At 43.9% G+C, this 12,808-nt stretch overlaps 1 long non-coding RNA gene and 1 pseudogene across 1 annotated transcript; one reads left to right on the top strand and one right to left on the bottom strand.

Moving 5' to 3' along the window:
- Positions 1-359: 359 nt before the first annotated feature.
- LOC127918275 (PTB domain-containing engulfment adapter protein 1-like) lies at positions 360-6,042 on the top strand (annotated as a pseudogene).
- Positions 6,043-6,065: 23 nt separating this feature from the next.
- Positions 6,066-6,444, bottom strand: LOC127918274 (uncharacterized). The gene is made up of 3 exons (XR_008099645.1): positions 6,245-6,444; positions 6,177-6,211; positions 6,066-6,092 (listed from the first exon to the last, which is right to left on the bottom strand). It is a non-coding gene; the product is annotated as an uncharacterized LOC127918274 (long non-coding RNA).
- Positions 6,445-12,808: the final 6,364 nt, after the last annotated feature.

The raw sequence follows: 12,808 nt of genomic DNA, 5'->3' as shown, positions 1-12,808 counted from the left end.
TACCTGATCTCTGTATGGAGGTTACACTAATACCACCTGACTTCTATATGAGTGTTACACTAATATTAATTGATGTATCCCTCATATGGAGTGTCACACTAATACTACCGACCCCATAAGGAGTGTTACACTAATACCAATTTCCTGATGTATCCTCTGTATGGAGTGTTACATCAATAATACCTGATGTATCCGTCACGCATGGAGGTTACACTAATACTACCTGGATGTATCCTCTGTATGGAGGTTACACTAATACTACCTGATATATCCTCTATATGGAGGTAAAAATCTGTATTCTCTTTGACCTTTCTGTAATGCCATGGTTCTGTATGGAATGTGAAGGAATGCTTGAGCACATGGGGAGCAGTAGCCTTTGATGTTGGAACTCAACTCAGCGGGGCCACTGGTCTAATGCCAATGCTAAAAACTGCTGTGGTTATGCCCACCTGTTATGTGAAGGTTAACATAGACACAGGCCTCCGTTGATGGCATGTAGGTAACTCCTGATACAAGACACTTGTTCCTCTTCTTGTTGTTGCATTAATGAAGATGAACACAATCACAGCAAATGCATCATTGGTTTGTCTGTTACCTTTTTAAAATATTATTTGTTTGTTGTGCCATCACTTTCTATCTCATTATTTAGCTTATAGATACTGCAGACACTTTCTGGGGAAGATGAACCCAGTTCAGTTCTAATGTACCTGTTTAAGGCTTGGATGGCAAAGAATTGTGTATATATGTTTTAAATCTTAAATAAGTAACTTTTTTTCTGTATCAAATTTCAATACATGTATGTACGGTTTGTTTTTCATTTGTTTGTTTCAGATAAATCTGGAGGATGACATCCCCCAGAGGCTTTGGCCAAGAATCACACAGTGTATAATGTCAAGGTAGGATCTTCTAATTAAATTTCCGCCAGGTGTTGAGCTCAGAGGTGAATAGCTACCACCTACTGGACAGAAAATGATGTGCCGTTTTATCGTGTTGCAGTTCCTTGGCGTAACAGAGGTTGACCAACCAAAAGGCACAGATGTCATAAGGATAGCAGTGAGAAAGCTGAAGGTATGCTCTAAGAATTTCACCCAGTACTCAAACAATTTTGATTTTATAGGAGCTTAGATTTGTCAATGTCATAACGTACCATCCAAGCCACTACCTGTTCACCTCGCTATCATCTAGAAGGCGAGGTCAGTACAGGCGCATCAAAGCGAGCACCGAGACATTAAAAACAGCTTCTACTGTATCTCAAGGCCATCAGATTGTTATATAGCCATCACTAGCACAGGGGCTGCTGCCTACATCCAGACTTCATTGGCCACTGTAATAAATGGAACACTAGTCACTAATAATGTCACTTTAATTTAATAATGTTTACATATCTTGCATTACTCATCCTATATGTATGTACGGCATTCTATACTATTCTACTGTATCTTAGCCGATGCAGCTCTGACATTGCTCAACCATATATTTACATATTCTTAATTCCATTCCTTTACTGAGATTTGTGTATTGGGTATAGGTTGTGAAATTGTTAGATATTACTGCACTGTCGGAACTAGAAGCACTATAGCGCTACACCTTAAATAACATCTGCTGAACACGTGTATGTGACCCAATAAAATGTGATTTTGATTTGACATTTCAATCCTGCAGTTCCAAAGGCATATCAAGAAATCAGAGGGACACAAAACACCGAAGGTGGAGCTGCAGGTGTCCATCTACGGAGGAAATTATTAGACCCCAAGACCAGAGTAAGTCCACTGTGAGGGCCTCATAATAGGCCAGATTCATTGGGTCTTTTGTGAAGAACAAACTCACCAAGCAGTCAGCCCTTACTAAAGCGGTCTCTGTCTTTAATATTTTGTTTATGAGTAGAATTAGATGAAGCTCATTTATCTTCATTCATTATAGGATGTACAGCACAACTGTCAGCTTCATAGGATATCCTTCTGCGCGGACGACAAAACCGACAAGAGGATATTCACCTTCATCTGCACAGAGCCAGAGACCAAAAACACATCTGTTATGTGTTCGACAGTGAAAAATGTGTAAGGAAAAAAGTATAATTTAGTGTTGTTTTTTTTTCATGAGTTTTTATATGGATTCTTTAGAGGTTATAATAACCTTCTATGAATCTTAGATGTCAATTTATCAGAAGTTAGTCCATAGTATGAGGTCACGGTGGAATGGTAGCATTATTGAACTCATCCAGCTAGTTGTTTCAGGTTTAAAGAGGTGTTAGGGGTTTTCTTTTTAAGCTAGTAGTTCTGAAAATAGCGGTCAAGAGCAAAATAGGCCCCTGAAAATCGTGTACTACATCATATATGTGCAACACATCAAAGGTTACTTTCACTAGATGTTTGAGGATACCCATGATGCACTGGATTGCAGGCAGAGGAGATCACCGTCAGCATTGGTCGAGCATTTGACCTGGCGTACAGGAAGTTTCTGGAGTCTGGCGGGAAAGACGTAGAGATGAGGAAACAGATCGGCAGTCTGCAGAAAAGAGTAAGTCTGCGTTCCTTCTACAGTGGACTAATGTTGATCACAACTCTCTGGTGCACTATTTAATCATGGGGAATGTAGTGCCACATCCAAACATAACGAGAGCATGAAAAGGCCTAACAAAATGGGACCTCTTAGATTATGATCTTGTGTTTGTTGACTTTAGATTCTGGAACTGGAAACTGAAAATTCAAGTTGAAAGAAAAGACTTCAAGATCTAGAGGATCACATGGCAGATTGTCAAGGCTCACCGGTAAATTAGCTACTAATCTAACAGTTTCTGTCTCACACTAATCTCTAGAAATGTCTGCCGTAACAAAACCTTACCTTCCTGACATCAGTGATAACAAATCGCTACCCGTTTCTTCTTTCTCTGGCTGATTTCTCCTCAGCTTCTACACTTGAACTCTTCTAACGAGGCCCACATGCTGCCGAGTCCCTCGTCTATGTTCTGGGGTGACAGTGTCAGCCTGAACGCCCTTTCCTTTCTAGAGATGTCCTCTGTGGCTCTAACCCCAGCCAGCTCTCCAGACTCCAGTATCTCCGCTGGTCTACTAACGCCTCCACCCAGTAAACCTACCCAGCCCAGGCTACCGCAGCATTATGGAGGTTGCTTACCTCGACCACGAGTAAATAGCTACTTCTCTCTCGCTTTTCCTTACTACACTGCTAGAAGAAATTGCGCTATAGAGAAGCAAAGGGGTTCTATGGTTCACCTCATATAGAGGTTATATACAATCACAGAAACGCCCCTTATTTTAGTGTGTGTGTGTAGTTTTGACTTTAGCCTTATAGTATGACATCCAGCTGCCATTCAACCGCTTTGTATTTGGTTGTTCCCCCTCAGGCATGGAGCACCATATCCAGGCGTCCCCCGACGGACGTTTTCGACATGGTTCCATTCTCCTCAGGGTCTCCTATGGCAAGGAAACCTGTCCTCAATGGGTCTTCTCCTCCTCCTCCCTCCTTTTCCCCTCCTCCACCTCCTCCACATGTTTTCCTGAGAGAGAGAAATGACTACTCTGCACTATGCTCCTTTTTACATTACGTCGTATTGAAATTAATTGATAAACTGTTGTATTAGTATTTATGCAATTGCATACAAGATGTTCAATGAACAATTGCACACATACAGTATGCTGATTCAACTCCTGTCTTCCCTCTCTGCTGTGTATTTTCCCTCGTTCTCTCATCCTTCCATCTCTCCCCTCCAACAGGAACAGATATTTTGGGGGTGGAGCCTTTTGACCCGTTCCTCTGCAACACGTCCTTTCCTCCTGACGTCCAATCTAAACTGGATGAAATGCAGGTGTGTACATTCATCTGTAGGAACAGCAGTGTTTCTAGAGCGAATATTTGTAATGCTCATATTTACGTTAATAAGGGGCATATTACCTATAATGTCAAAGTACACAGGCATTATGTGCTCAGTCATTGGTGTAAGTAATAGCATTGCCTCTAAACAAATATAGCAAAGCTCTACCATTATGCTGATTTAGCTGTTTATCAAGGTAAAATACTGTATGCTTTGGCTGCGTTCCAATCGACATGGATTCTGCCTTTAGAATGGGACCCAGCCTTTCCAGAGTTTATACTGGACCCGTTTTATAAGAGTTGAATGTTCATCTTGTCATTATTGTAATGCCGTATACTGTTTACATGGTCTGAGTAAATATTTTACATATATTAAGTATGAACTCAGAAAAAAAATAAATGGCCCTTTTTCAAGACCCTGTCTTTCAAGGATCATTTGTTAAAAACCAAATAACTTCACAGATCTTCATTGTAAAGGGTTTAAACACTGTTTCCATGCTTGTTCAATGAACTGTAAACAATTAATGAACATGCATCTGTAGAGACGGTCGTTAAGACACTAACAGCTTACAGATGGTAGGCAATTAAGGTCACAGTTATGAAACCTAGGACACTAAAGGGTCTCTGCTCATCTGGGTCTCTGCTCATCTGGGTCTCTGCTCATCTGGGTCTCTGCTCATCTGGGTCTCTGCTCATCTGCGTGAAGACATGCCTTAGGAATGCTGCAAGGAGGCATGAGGACTGTAGATGTGGCCAGGGCAATAAATTGCAATGTCATTACTGTGAGACGCCTAAGACAGCGACCGGGAGACAGGACGGACAGCTGATGGTCCTCTCATTGGCAGACCACATCTAACAACACCTGCACAGGATCGGTACATCCGAACATCACACCTGCAGGACAGGTACAGGATGGCAACAACAACAACTGCCCGAGTTACACCAGAAAGCGCACAATCCCTCCATCAGTGCTCAGACTGTCCTCAATAGGCGGAGAGAGACTGGACTGAGGGCTTGTAGGCCTGTTGTAAGGCAGGTCCTCACAAGACATCACCTATGGGCACAAACCCACCATCGCTGGACCAGACAGGACTGGCAAAAGTGCTCTTCACCGACGAGTCCCGGTTTTGTCTCACAAGGGGTGATGGTAGGATTTGCGTTTATCGTCAAAGAAATGAGCGTTACACCGAGGCGGGATCTATTTGGGGGTGGAGGGTCCATCATGGTCTGGGGCGGTGTGTCACAGCAGCATCGGACTGAGCTTGTGGTCATTGCAGGCAATCTCAACGCTGTGCGTTACAGAGAAGACATCCTCCTCCCAAATATGGTACCCCTGCACCAAATCTGGTGCAGTCCATTAGGAGGAGATGCACTGCAGTACTTAATGCAGCTGGTGGCCACCAGATACTGACTGACTTGAGTTTGACCCCCCCTTTGTTCAGGGACACATTATTCCATGTCTGTTAGTCACATGTCTGTGGAACTTGTTCAGTTTGTCTCAGTTGTTGAGTCTTGTTATGTTCATACAAATATTTACACACGTTACGTTTGCTGAAAATAAACCCAGTTAACCGTGAGGACGTTTATTTTTTGCTGAATCTAACAAGATTATGACCTACAGTTCATCTAACTGTAGATTGTAAACTACAGTATATAATCATATTCTCTCTCTCCACTGTGCAGCGTTAGCGGCGGTTGGTTACTCTCCCCTATGTGTATGCTTCACAATGCCCATCACATTATTTTCCCCATGAAACATGCATTCACATTTTCACTGATGTCTGCCTCTACCGCTCATGAAAATCAATTATGTACATAGAGGCCAACTGTATAAGTACATTATGATTGTAGCATACCATGTTTGCTCCCAGTCGTGTTAATTTCTATCAATTAGCCATCATTTTGCTTTTGTCATAACATAGATTAAGTGTAGACCTGAATTAAAAAGCAAGGTTTTCTTGAGAATCTCAATATATTGAGAATGTGTCTAAGATACTGGCCTGTAATTACAGCATTACTCATTGTTGTATAGGACACACTGCTCTAGACTTCTGTAGACTCTGGTTGGATCACTGACCTGTGTGTGTGTCTCTCTCTGAAGGAGGGGTTCAATATGGGACTAACCCTGGAGGGCACCATCTTCTCTCTGGACCCAGTGGACAGTCGCTGCTGACCGCACCACAACCCTAACATGGACAGTTGATGCTGACCACACCGCAATCACATAACTAACATGGACAGTTGATGCTGACCACACCACAACCCTAACATGGACAGTTGACGCTGACCACACCACAACCCTAACATGGACAGTTGATGCTGACCACACCACAACCCTAACATGGAACCTAACATGGACAGTTGATGCTGACCACACCGCAACCTAACATGGACAGTTGATGCTGACCACCACAACCCTAACATGGACAGTTGATGCTGACCACACCACAACCCTAACATGGACAGTTGATGCTGACCACAACGCAACCCCTAACATGGACAGTTGATGCTGACCACACCACAACCCTAACATGGACAGTTGATGCTGACCACACCACAACCCTAACATGGACAGTCGCTGCTGACCGCACCACAACCCTAACATGGACAGTTGATGCTGACCAACATGGACAGTTGATGCTGACCACCATGGACAGTTGATGCTGACCACCACAACCAGTAACGAGCTGAGATTAGGAGCACACTCTTAAAGTGCTCTAATCTCAGTTATTATATAAAGACACCTGTCCACAGAAGCAATCAATCAATCAGATTCCAAACTCTCCACCGTGGCCAGACCAAAGAGCTCTGCAAGGATGTCAAGGACAAGATTCTGCAAAGGATGTCAAACAAGTACACAAGGCTGGAATGGGCTACAAGACCATCGCCAAGCAGCTTGGTGAGAAGGTGACAGTTGGTGCGATTATTACATAAATGGAAGAAACACAAAAGAACTGTTAGGAGCAATCTCCCTCCAGCCTGGGGCTCCATGCAAGATCTCACCTCGTGGGTTGCAATGATCATGAACGGTGAGGAATCAGCCCAGAACTACATGGGAGGATCTTGTCTATGATCTCAAGGCAGCTGGGACCATAGTCACCAAAAAACAATTGGTAACACACTACGTCATGAAGGACTGAAATCCTGCAGTGCCTGCAAGGTCCCCCTGCACAAGAAAGCACATATACAGGCCCATCTGAAGTTTTCCAATGAACAGCTGAATGATTCAGAGTACAACTGGGTGAAAGTGTTGTGGTCAGATGAGACCAAATGGAGCTCTTTGGCATCAACTCAACTCACGTGGTTGGAGGAGGAGGAGGAGGAGGAGGAATGCTGCCTATGACCCCAAGAACACCACCCCCACCTGGAAACATGCTTTGGTGGTGTTTTTCTGCTAAGGGGACAGGACAACTTCACCGCATCAAGGGGCGATGGACGGGGCCATGTACCGTCAAATCTTGGTGAGAACCTCCTTCCCTCAGCCAGGGCATTGAAAATGGGTCGTGGATACGTATTCCAGCATGACAATGACCCAAAACACACTGCCAGGGCAACAAAGGAGTGGCTCAAGAAGAAGCACATTAAGGTCCTGGAGTGGCCAAGCCAGTCTCAGACCTTAATCCCCATAGAACATCTGTGGAGGGCTGAAGGTTTGAGTTGCCAAGCGTCAGCCTCAGCAATGACTTGGAGGAGTTTTGCAAGAGGAGTGGGACAAAATCCCTCCTGAAATGTGTGCAAACCTGGTGGCCAACTACAAGGAACGTCTGACCTCTGTCATTGCCAACAAGGTTTGGCCACAAGTACTAAGTCATGTTTTTGCAGGGGGGGGTCAAATACTTATTTCCCTCATTAAAAAATGCAAATCAATTTATAACATTTGACATGTGCGTTTTCTGGATTTGTTGTTATTCTGTCTCTCACTGTTCAAATTATAGACTGATAATTTCTTTGTCAGTGGACAAATGTACAAAATCAGCAGGGGATCAAATACTTTTTCCCCCTCACTGTACGTATTGGTTTAAATGGTGACCAATGTCATGATAAATGCACTGCAGTAGATTACTATTTTTCTACCCCATAAATAAAATGTATGTGTAATTTTTGCTTGTGGGGGAGGGCATTGCTTTTTGTGATTTGTATTATTGTACAGTCATTAAATGTGATTAGTGGTTGACAAGATTGGAAGACCATTAGCTCATTGACTTCCTCTCATTTATAGACTCATGCCCTTCCTTGCACTTTAACAAATATTTTTCTGTGTCATTTTGCACCAGGAAGCTCTTTTTAAATGACTTTACCTTTCCTGATTGTTTTCGTCAATAAACGTTGTATTGGTTAGAGCCAGGCAGGTATTAACCCTGCCGAATGGAAGAGTACCACACCAGACAAACATCAGGAGAAGAGGCCTGTTTTGCTGGGTAGCCAGTGGAAAAAAGGATCAGACACCATATAAAACACATGTCACAGCACAGCGGTGAACCAACCAATAATACCTCCCACAATAATAATGGCAGAGCAATTTAAAGGTAACGTCATCTAAACAATTGACAAGGAAGAACCCCGTCATAACACTTAGAGAATTTGCAATATTCAGTATTACCTGGGAGTAATGAGTGTGTGTGTGTTCAAAGACTAAACAAATAAAACCTTAATGTCAAAAAATCTTCTTGGCCAAATGTCAAGTCAATACTGTTCAAACCAACTCACACAACCTCCCTTCAACCCTCCTGCTGTGTTTCTGGTTGAATTGGACTGATTTACAAGTTCTCTCTCTGAAAAATGTACTTCATTTAATCTGATTGTCATAAGGTTCCATGACCGGGCATCTGAACACTAAATACATTTGATTGTCATTACATGTTGGGTATTTGACTTTGTACACCTGTAGATATTCGGTCATTAGAAGTCAAGAAAGTAGGTGAAGCGATAATTGGTTTATAAAATTGAGTTCCAGGCACATGCCCATTCATAAGATGGACACACTTCTCCTAGACTCCCATATGCATGTGTTTGAGCACACACACACCTCACTCAACCTTCTTGGCTTCCATGGCAGCCCCCACGGAACCTTTCCCCAATAGAATCTTTCCCCCACTGGAACCACACCTGGCACTCACAAACCATCGCAACATTGTTTCAATAATATATGTAACTTTTCTCACAGTATATAAAGCTTTGAGGTCTCATGCTCACAATTCACTCTGTGGCAGCATAATGACCACACAATCTACTGTATGTGAGGCTCTGGATCATACATTTGATCATGACACTGGTGAGGAGAGTCCTTGTAAAACGTTGACACAAAGTAGTCTGATAAATGGCACAATATGTTTCATCTGAGTATATGTTATAGTCAAAATAATCCATATTCTGCTTTTTTATAACTCAAAAACGAGTTGTATGAGCTCAGGTCAATGAGGCCGACAGGCCATAAATAGCTAATAGAAGTTCAAAACTTGTAATGTTCACAATAACTTAAGTTGATAAAAAGATGAACACAACATTAGGTGATAATATGTATTATTGTGGATTTATAATCAGCTATAACGGGGCGGTCATTTTGAACCGGGAACACAATGAATTAACATGAAACAAACACAACATGAGGGTTAACTAAAATGTCTAGCAGTCATAACGTGCATTATTAGTTCACCAAAGCCACTGAACACAAAAAGGGAGCGCAGCACAAAGCAAGCAATTATTTCAGTGTAAAGCACTGAAGAAGGAGATTGTCTTAGTTGATGCATCCAGGGTTGAACCTGCATTAGTCTGTCCTACACAATCCTTGGTTGTTTGTTTGACAAAAGCTTGCAACAATGTTGCTAGTAATCCATGAGATCAAAGGATGCAGGGTTCCAACTCATCAGGAGTAGAGCGGTAACAAAGGCGATCAAACTCAGAATTTTAAGCACGCAGAATTTTTAAGCACGCTGACTTGTAGATGACCTGGAGCTAGTGGGTCTGGCGACGAATATGTAGCTAGGGCCAGCCGACTAGAGCATACAGGTCGCAGTGGTGGGTGGTATAAGGTGCTTTAGTAACTAAACGGATGCCACTGTGATAAACTGCATCCAGTTTGCGGAGTAGAGTATTGGAAGCTATTTTGTAGATGACATCGCCGAAGTCGAGGATCGGTAGGATAGTCAGTTTTGGCGGGGTGAGTGAAGGAGGCTTTGTTGCGAAATAGAAAGCCTATTCTAGATTTGATTGTGGATTGGAGATGTTTGATATGAGTCTGGAAGGAGAGTTTATAGTCTAGCCAGACACTTGGGTACTTATAGATGTCCACATATTCTAGGTCGGAACCATCCACGGTTGTGATGCTAGTCGGGCATGCGGTTGCAGGCAGCGAAAGGTTGAAAAGCATGCATTTGGTTTTACTAGCGTTTAAGAGCAGTTGGAGGCCACGGAAGGAGTGTTGTATGGCATTGAAGCTCGTCTGGAGGTTAGTTAGCACAGTGTCCATGGAAGGGTCAGAAGTATACAGAATGGTGTCGTCTGCGTAAAGGTGGATCAGTGAATCGCAGCTAGAGCAACATCATTGATATATACAGAGAAACGATTCGGCCCGAGAATTGAACCCTGTGGCACCCCCATAGAGACTGCCAGAGGACCGGACAACATGCCCTCCGATTTGACACACTGAACTCTGTCTGCAAAGTAGTTGGTGAACCAGGCAAGGCAGTCATTAGAAAAACTGAGGCTACTGAGTCTGCCGATAAGAATATGGTGATTGACAGAGTCGAAAGCCTTGGCCAGGTCGATGAAGACGGCTGCACAGAACTGTATTTTATCGATGGCGGTTATGATATCGTTTAGTACCTTGAGCGTGGCTGAGGTGCACCCGTGACCAGCTCAGAAACCAGATTGCACAGCGGAGAAGGTGCGGTGGGATTCGAGATGGTCAGTGATCTGTTTGTTGACTTGGCTTTCGAAGACCTTAGATAGGCAGGGCAAGATGGATATAGGTCTGTAACAGTTTGGGTCCAGGGTGTCTCCCCCTTTGAAGAGGGGATGACCGCGGCAGCTTTCCAGTCCTTGGGGATCTCAGACGATATGAAAGAGAGGTTGAACAGGCTGGTAATAGGGGTTGCGACAATGGCGGCGGATAGTTTCAGAAATAGAGGGTCCAGATTATCAACCCCAGCTGATTTGTACGGGTCCAGGTTTTGCAGCTCTTTCAGAACAGAACTGGAGTATTATGGAGTCTTATCAGTGTCATAGATTATAGTGTGTAGAGATGAGGAGAGAGACAGGACTGGAGTATTATGGAGTCTTATCAGTGCCATAGATTATAGTGTGTAGAGATGGGAGAGAGACAGGACTGGAGTATTATGGAGTCTTATCAAGACTAAGAACCTTGGCGTGATCCTGGACAACACCCTGTCGTTCTCAACTAACATCAAGGCGGTGGCCCGTTCCTGTAGGTTCATGCTCTACAACATCCGCAGAGTACGACCCTGCCTCACACAGGAAGCCGGCGCAGGTCCTAATCCAGGCACTTGTCAGCTCCCGTTTGGATTACTGCAACTCGCTGTTGGCTGGGCTCCCTGCCTGTGCCATTAAACCCTACAACTCATCCAGAACGCCGCAGCCCGTCTGGTGTTCAACCTTCCCAAGTTCTCTCACGTCACCCCGCTCCTCCGCTCTCTCCACTGGCTTCCAGTTGAAGCTCGCATCCGCTACAAGACCATGGTGCTTGCCTACGGAGCTGTGAGGGAACGGCACCTCAGTACCTCCAGGCTCTGATCAGGCCCTACACCCAAACAAGGGCACTGCGTTCATCCACCTCTGGCCTGCTCGCCTCCCTACCACTGAGGAAGTACAGTTCCCGCTCAGCCCAGTCAAAACTGTTCGCTGCTCTGGCTCCCCAATGGTGGAACAAACTCCCTCACGACGCCAGGACAGCGGAGTCAATCACCACCTTCCGGAGACACCTGAAACCCCACCTCTTTAAGGAATACCTAGGATAGGATAAAGTAATCCTTCTCACCCCCCTAAAGATTTAGATGCACTATTGTAAAGTGGCTGTTCCACTGGATGTCATAAGATGAATGCACCAATTTGTAAGTCGCTCTGGATAAGAGCGTCTGCTAAATGACTTAAATGTAAATGTAAATTATCAGTGCCATAGATTATAGTGTGTAGAGATGGGAGAGAGTCAGGACTGGAGGAAGCATATTTTATATTGCAGTAGTTGCATTTGAAAATTCCTCTGTGTGTGTGTGTGTGTGTGTCCGTGTGTGTGTGTCCGTGTGGTGTGTGTGTGTGTGTGTGTGTTCAAAACAACCCCATATTCTGCTTAAGAACAGCTGTATATCTTTGTCAACACTGTTATGAGGGCACACAGTGTGTTATTATATTCAAGGATGACAACATCTCAACATCCCATTTCAGATTGTATTCTCATTAGCATGCGGGTGGGAGTGTCTTCTGAAGGGCCTTCACATCATGTTGTCACTCATATGGTGACTAAGCCCTCTGATGTCTAAACAAAACTCTGCCTTCCTGGTTGGTTAGCTCCCACCACACCCACCACACCCACCACACCCATGACAATTAGGGACGTTTATGTGTTCAAGGATCTGACTAGTGGTTCTGACTGATAGAACCTTTCTGTGTTTTTGTACCAAAGCATAACAAGCCCATTGATATTTAGTGAGGACGTTTAGAACCTTTCAGGGGAATATTATGGTCCACATAGTGAGGCTTTTACTTCAGTTTACAGTCGTGGCTGGTCAGAAAACCTACAGCACAGCATTACACTGGTGAGTTGTTTTAACATCATCAAGGACCACTGTTACATGTTGATAAAATCAACCAGATGAAAATGGAAGAGCTGGGCTCTAGTGACATTTTGGAGGCAATTTTCAATGGGCACCAGGCGTGGCCAGTCAATATTTTCAAGATGTTGTGGTCACTGGTCAGCAGACTTCAGTCTATAGTTAGTCAGAAGCCTGTCCTTACAAATACTAAATAC

This window comes from Oncorhynchus keta, unplaced genomic scaffold (assembly GCF_023373465.1).
Source record: "Oncorhynchus keta strain PuntledgeMale-10-30-2019 unplaced genomic scaffold, Oket_V2 Un_contig_13886_pilon_pilon, whole genome shotgun sequence".
Classification (NCBI taxonomy): Eukaryota; Metazoa; Chordata; class Actinopteri; order Salmoniformes; family Salmonidae; genus Oncorhynchus; species Oncorhynchus keta.
Note: the sequence above shows the minus strand (reverse complement) of the source record. Positions and strands in the feature narration are given on the sequence as shown.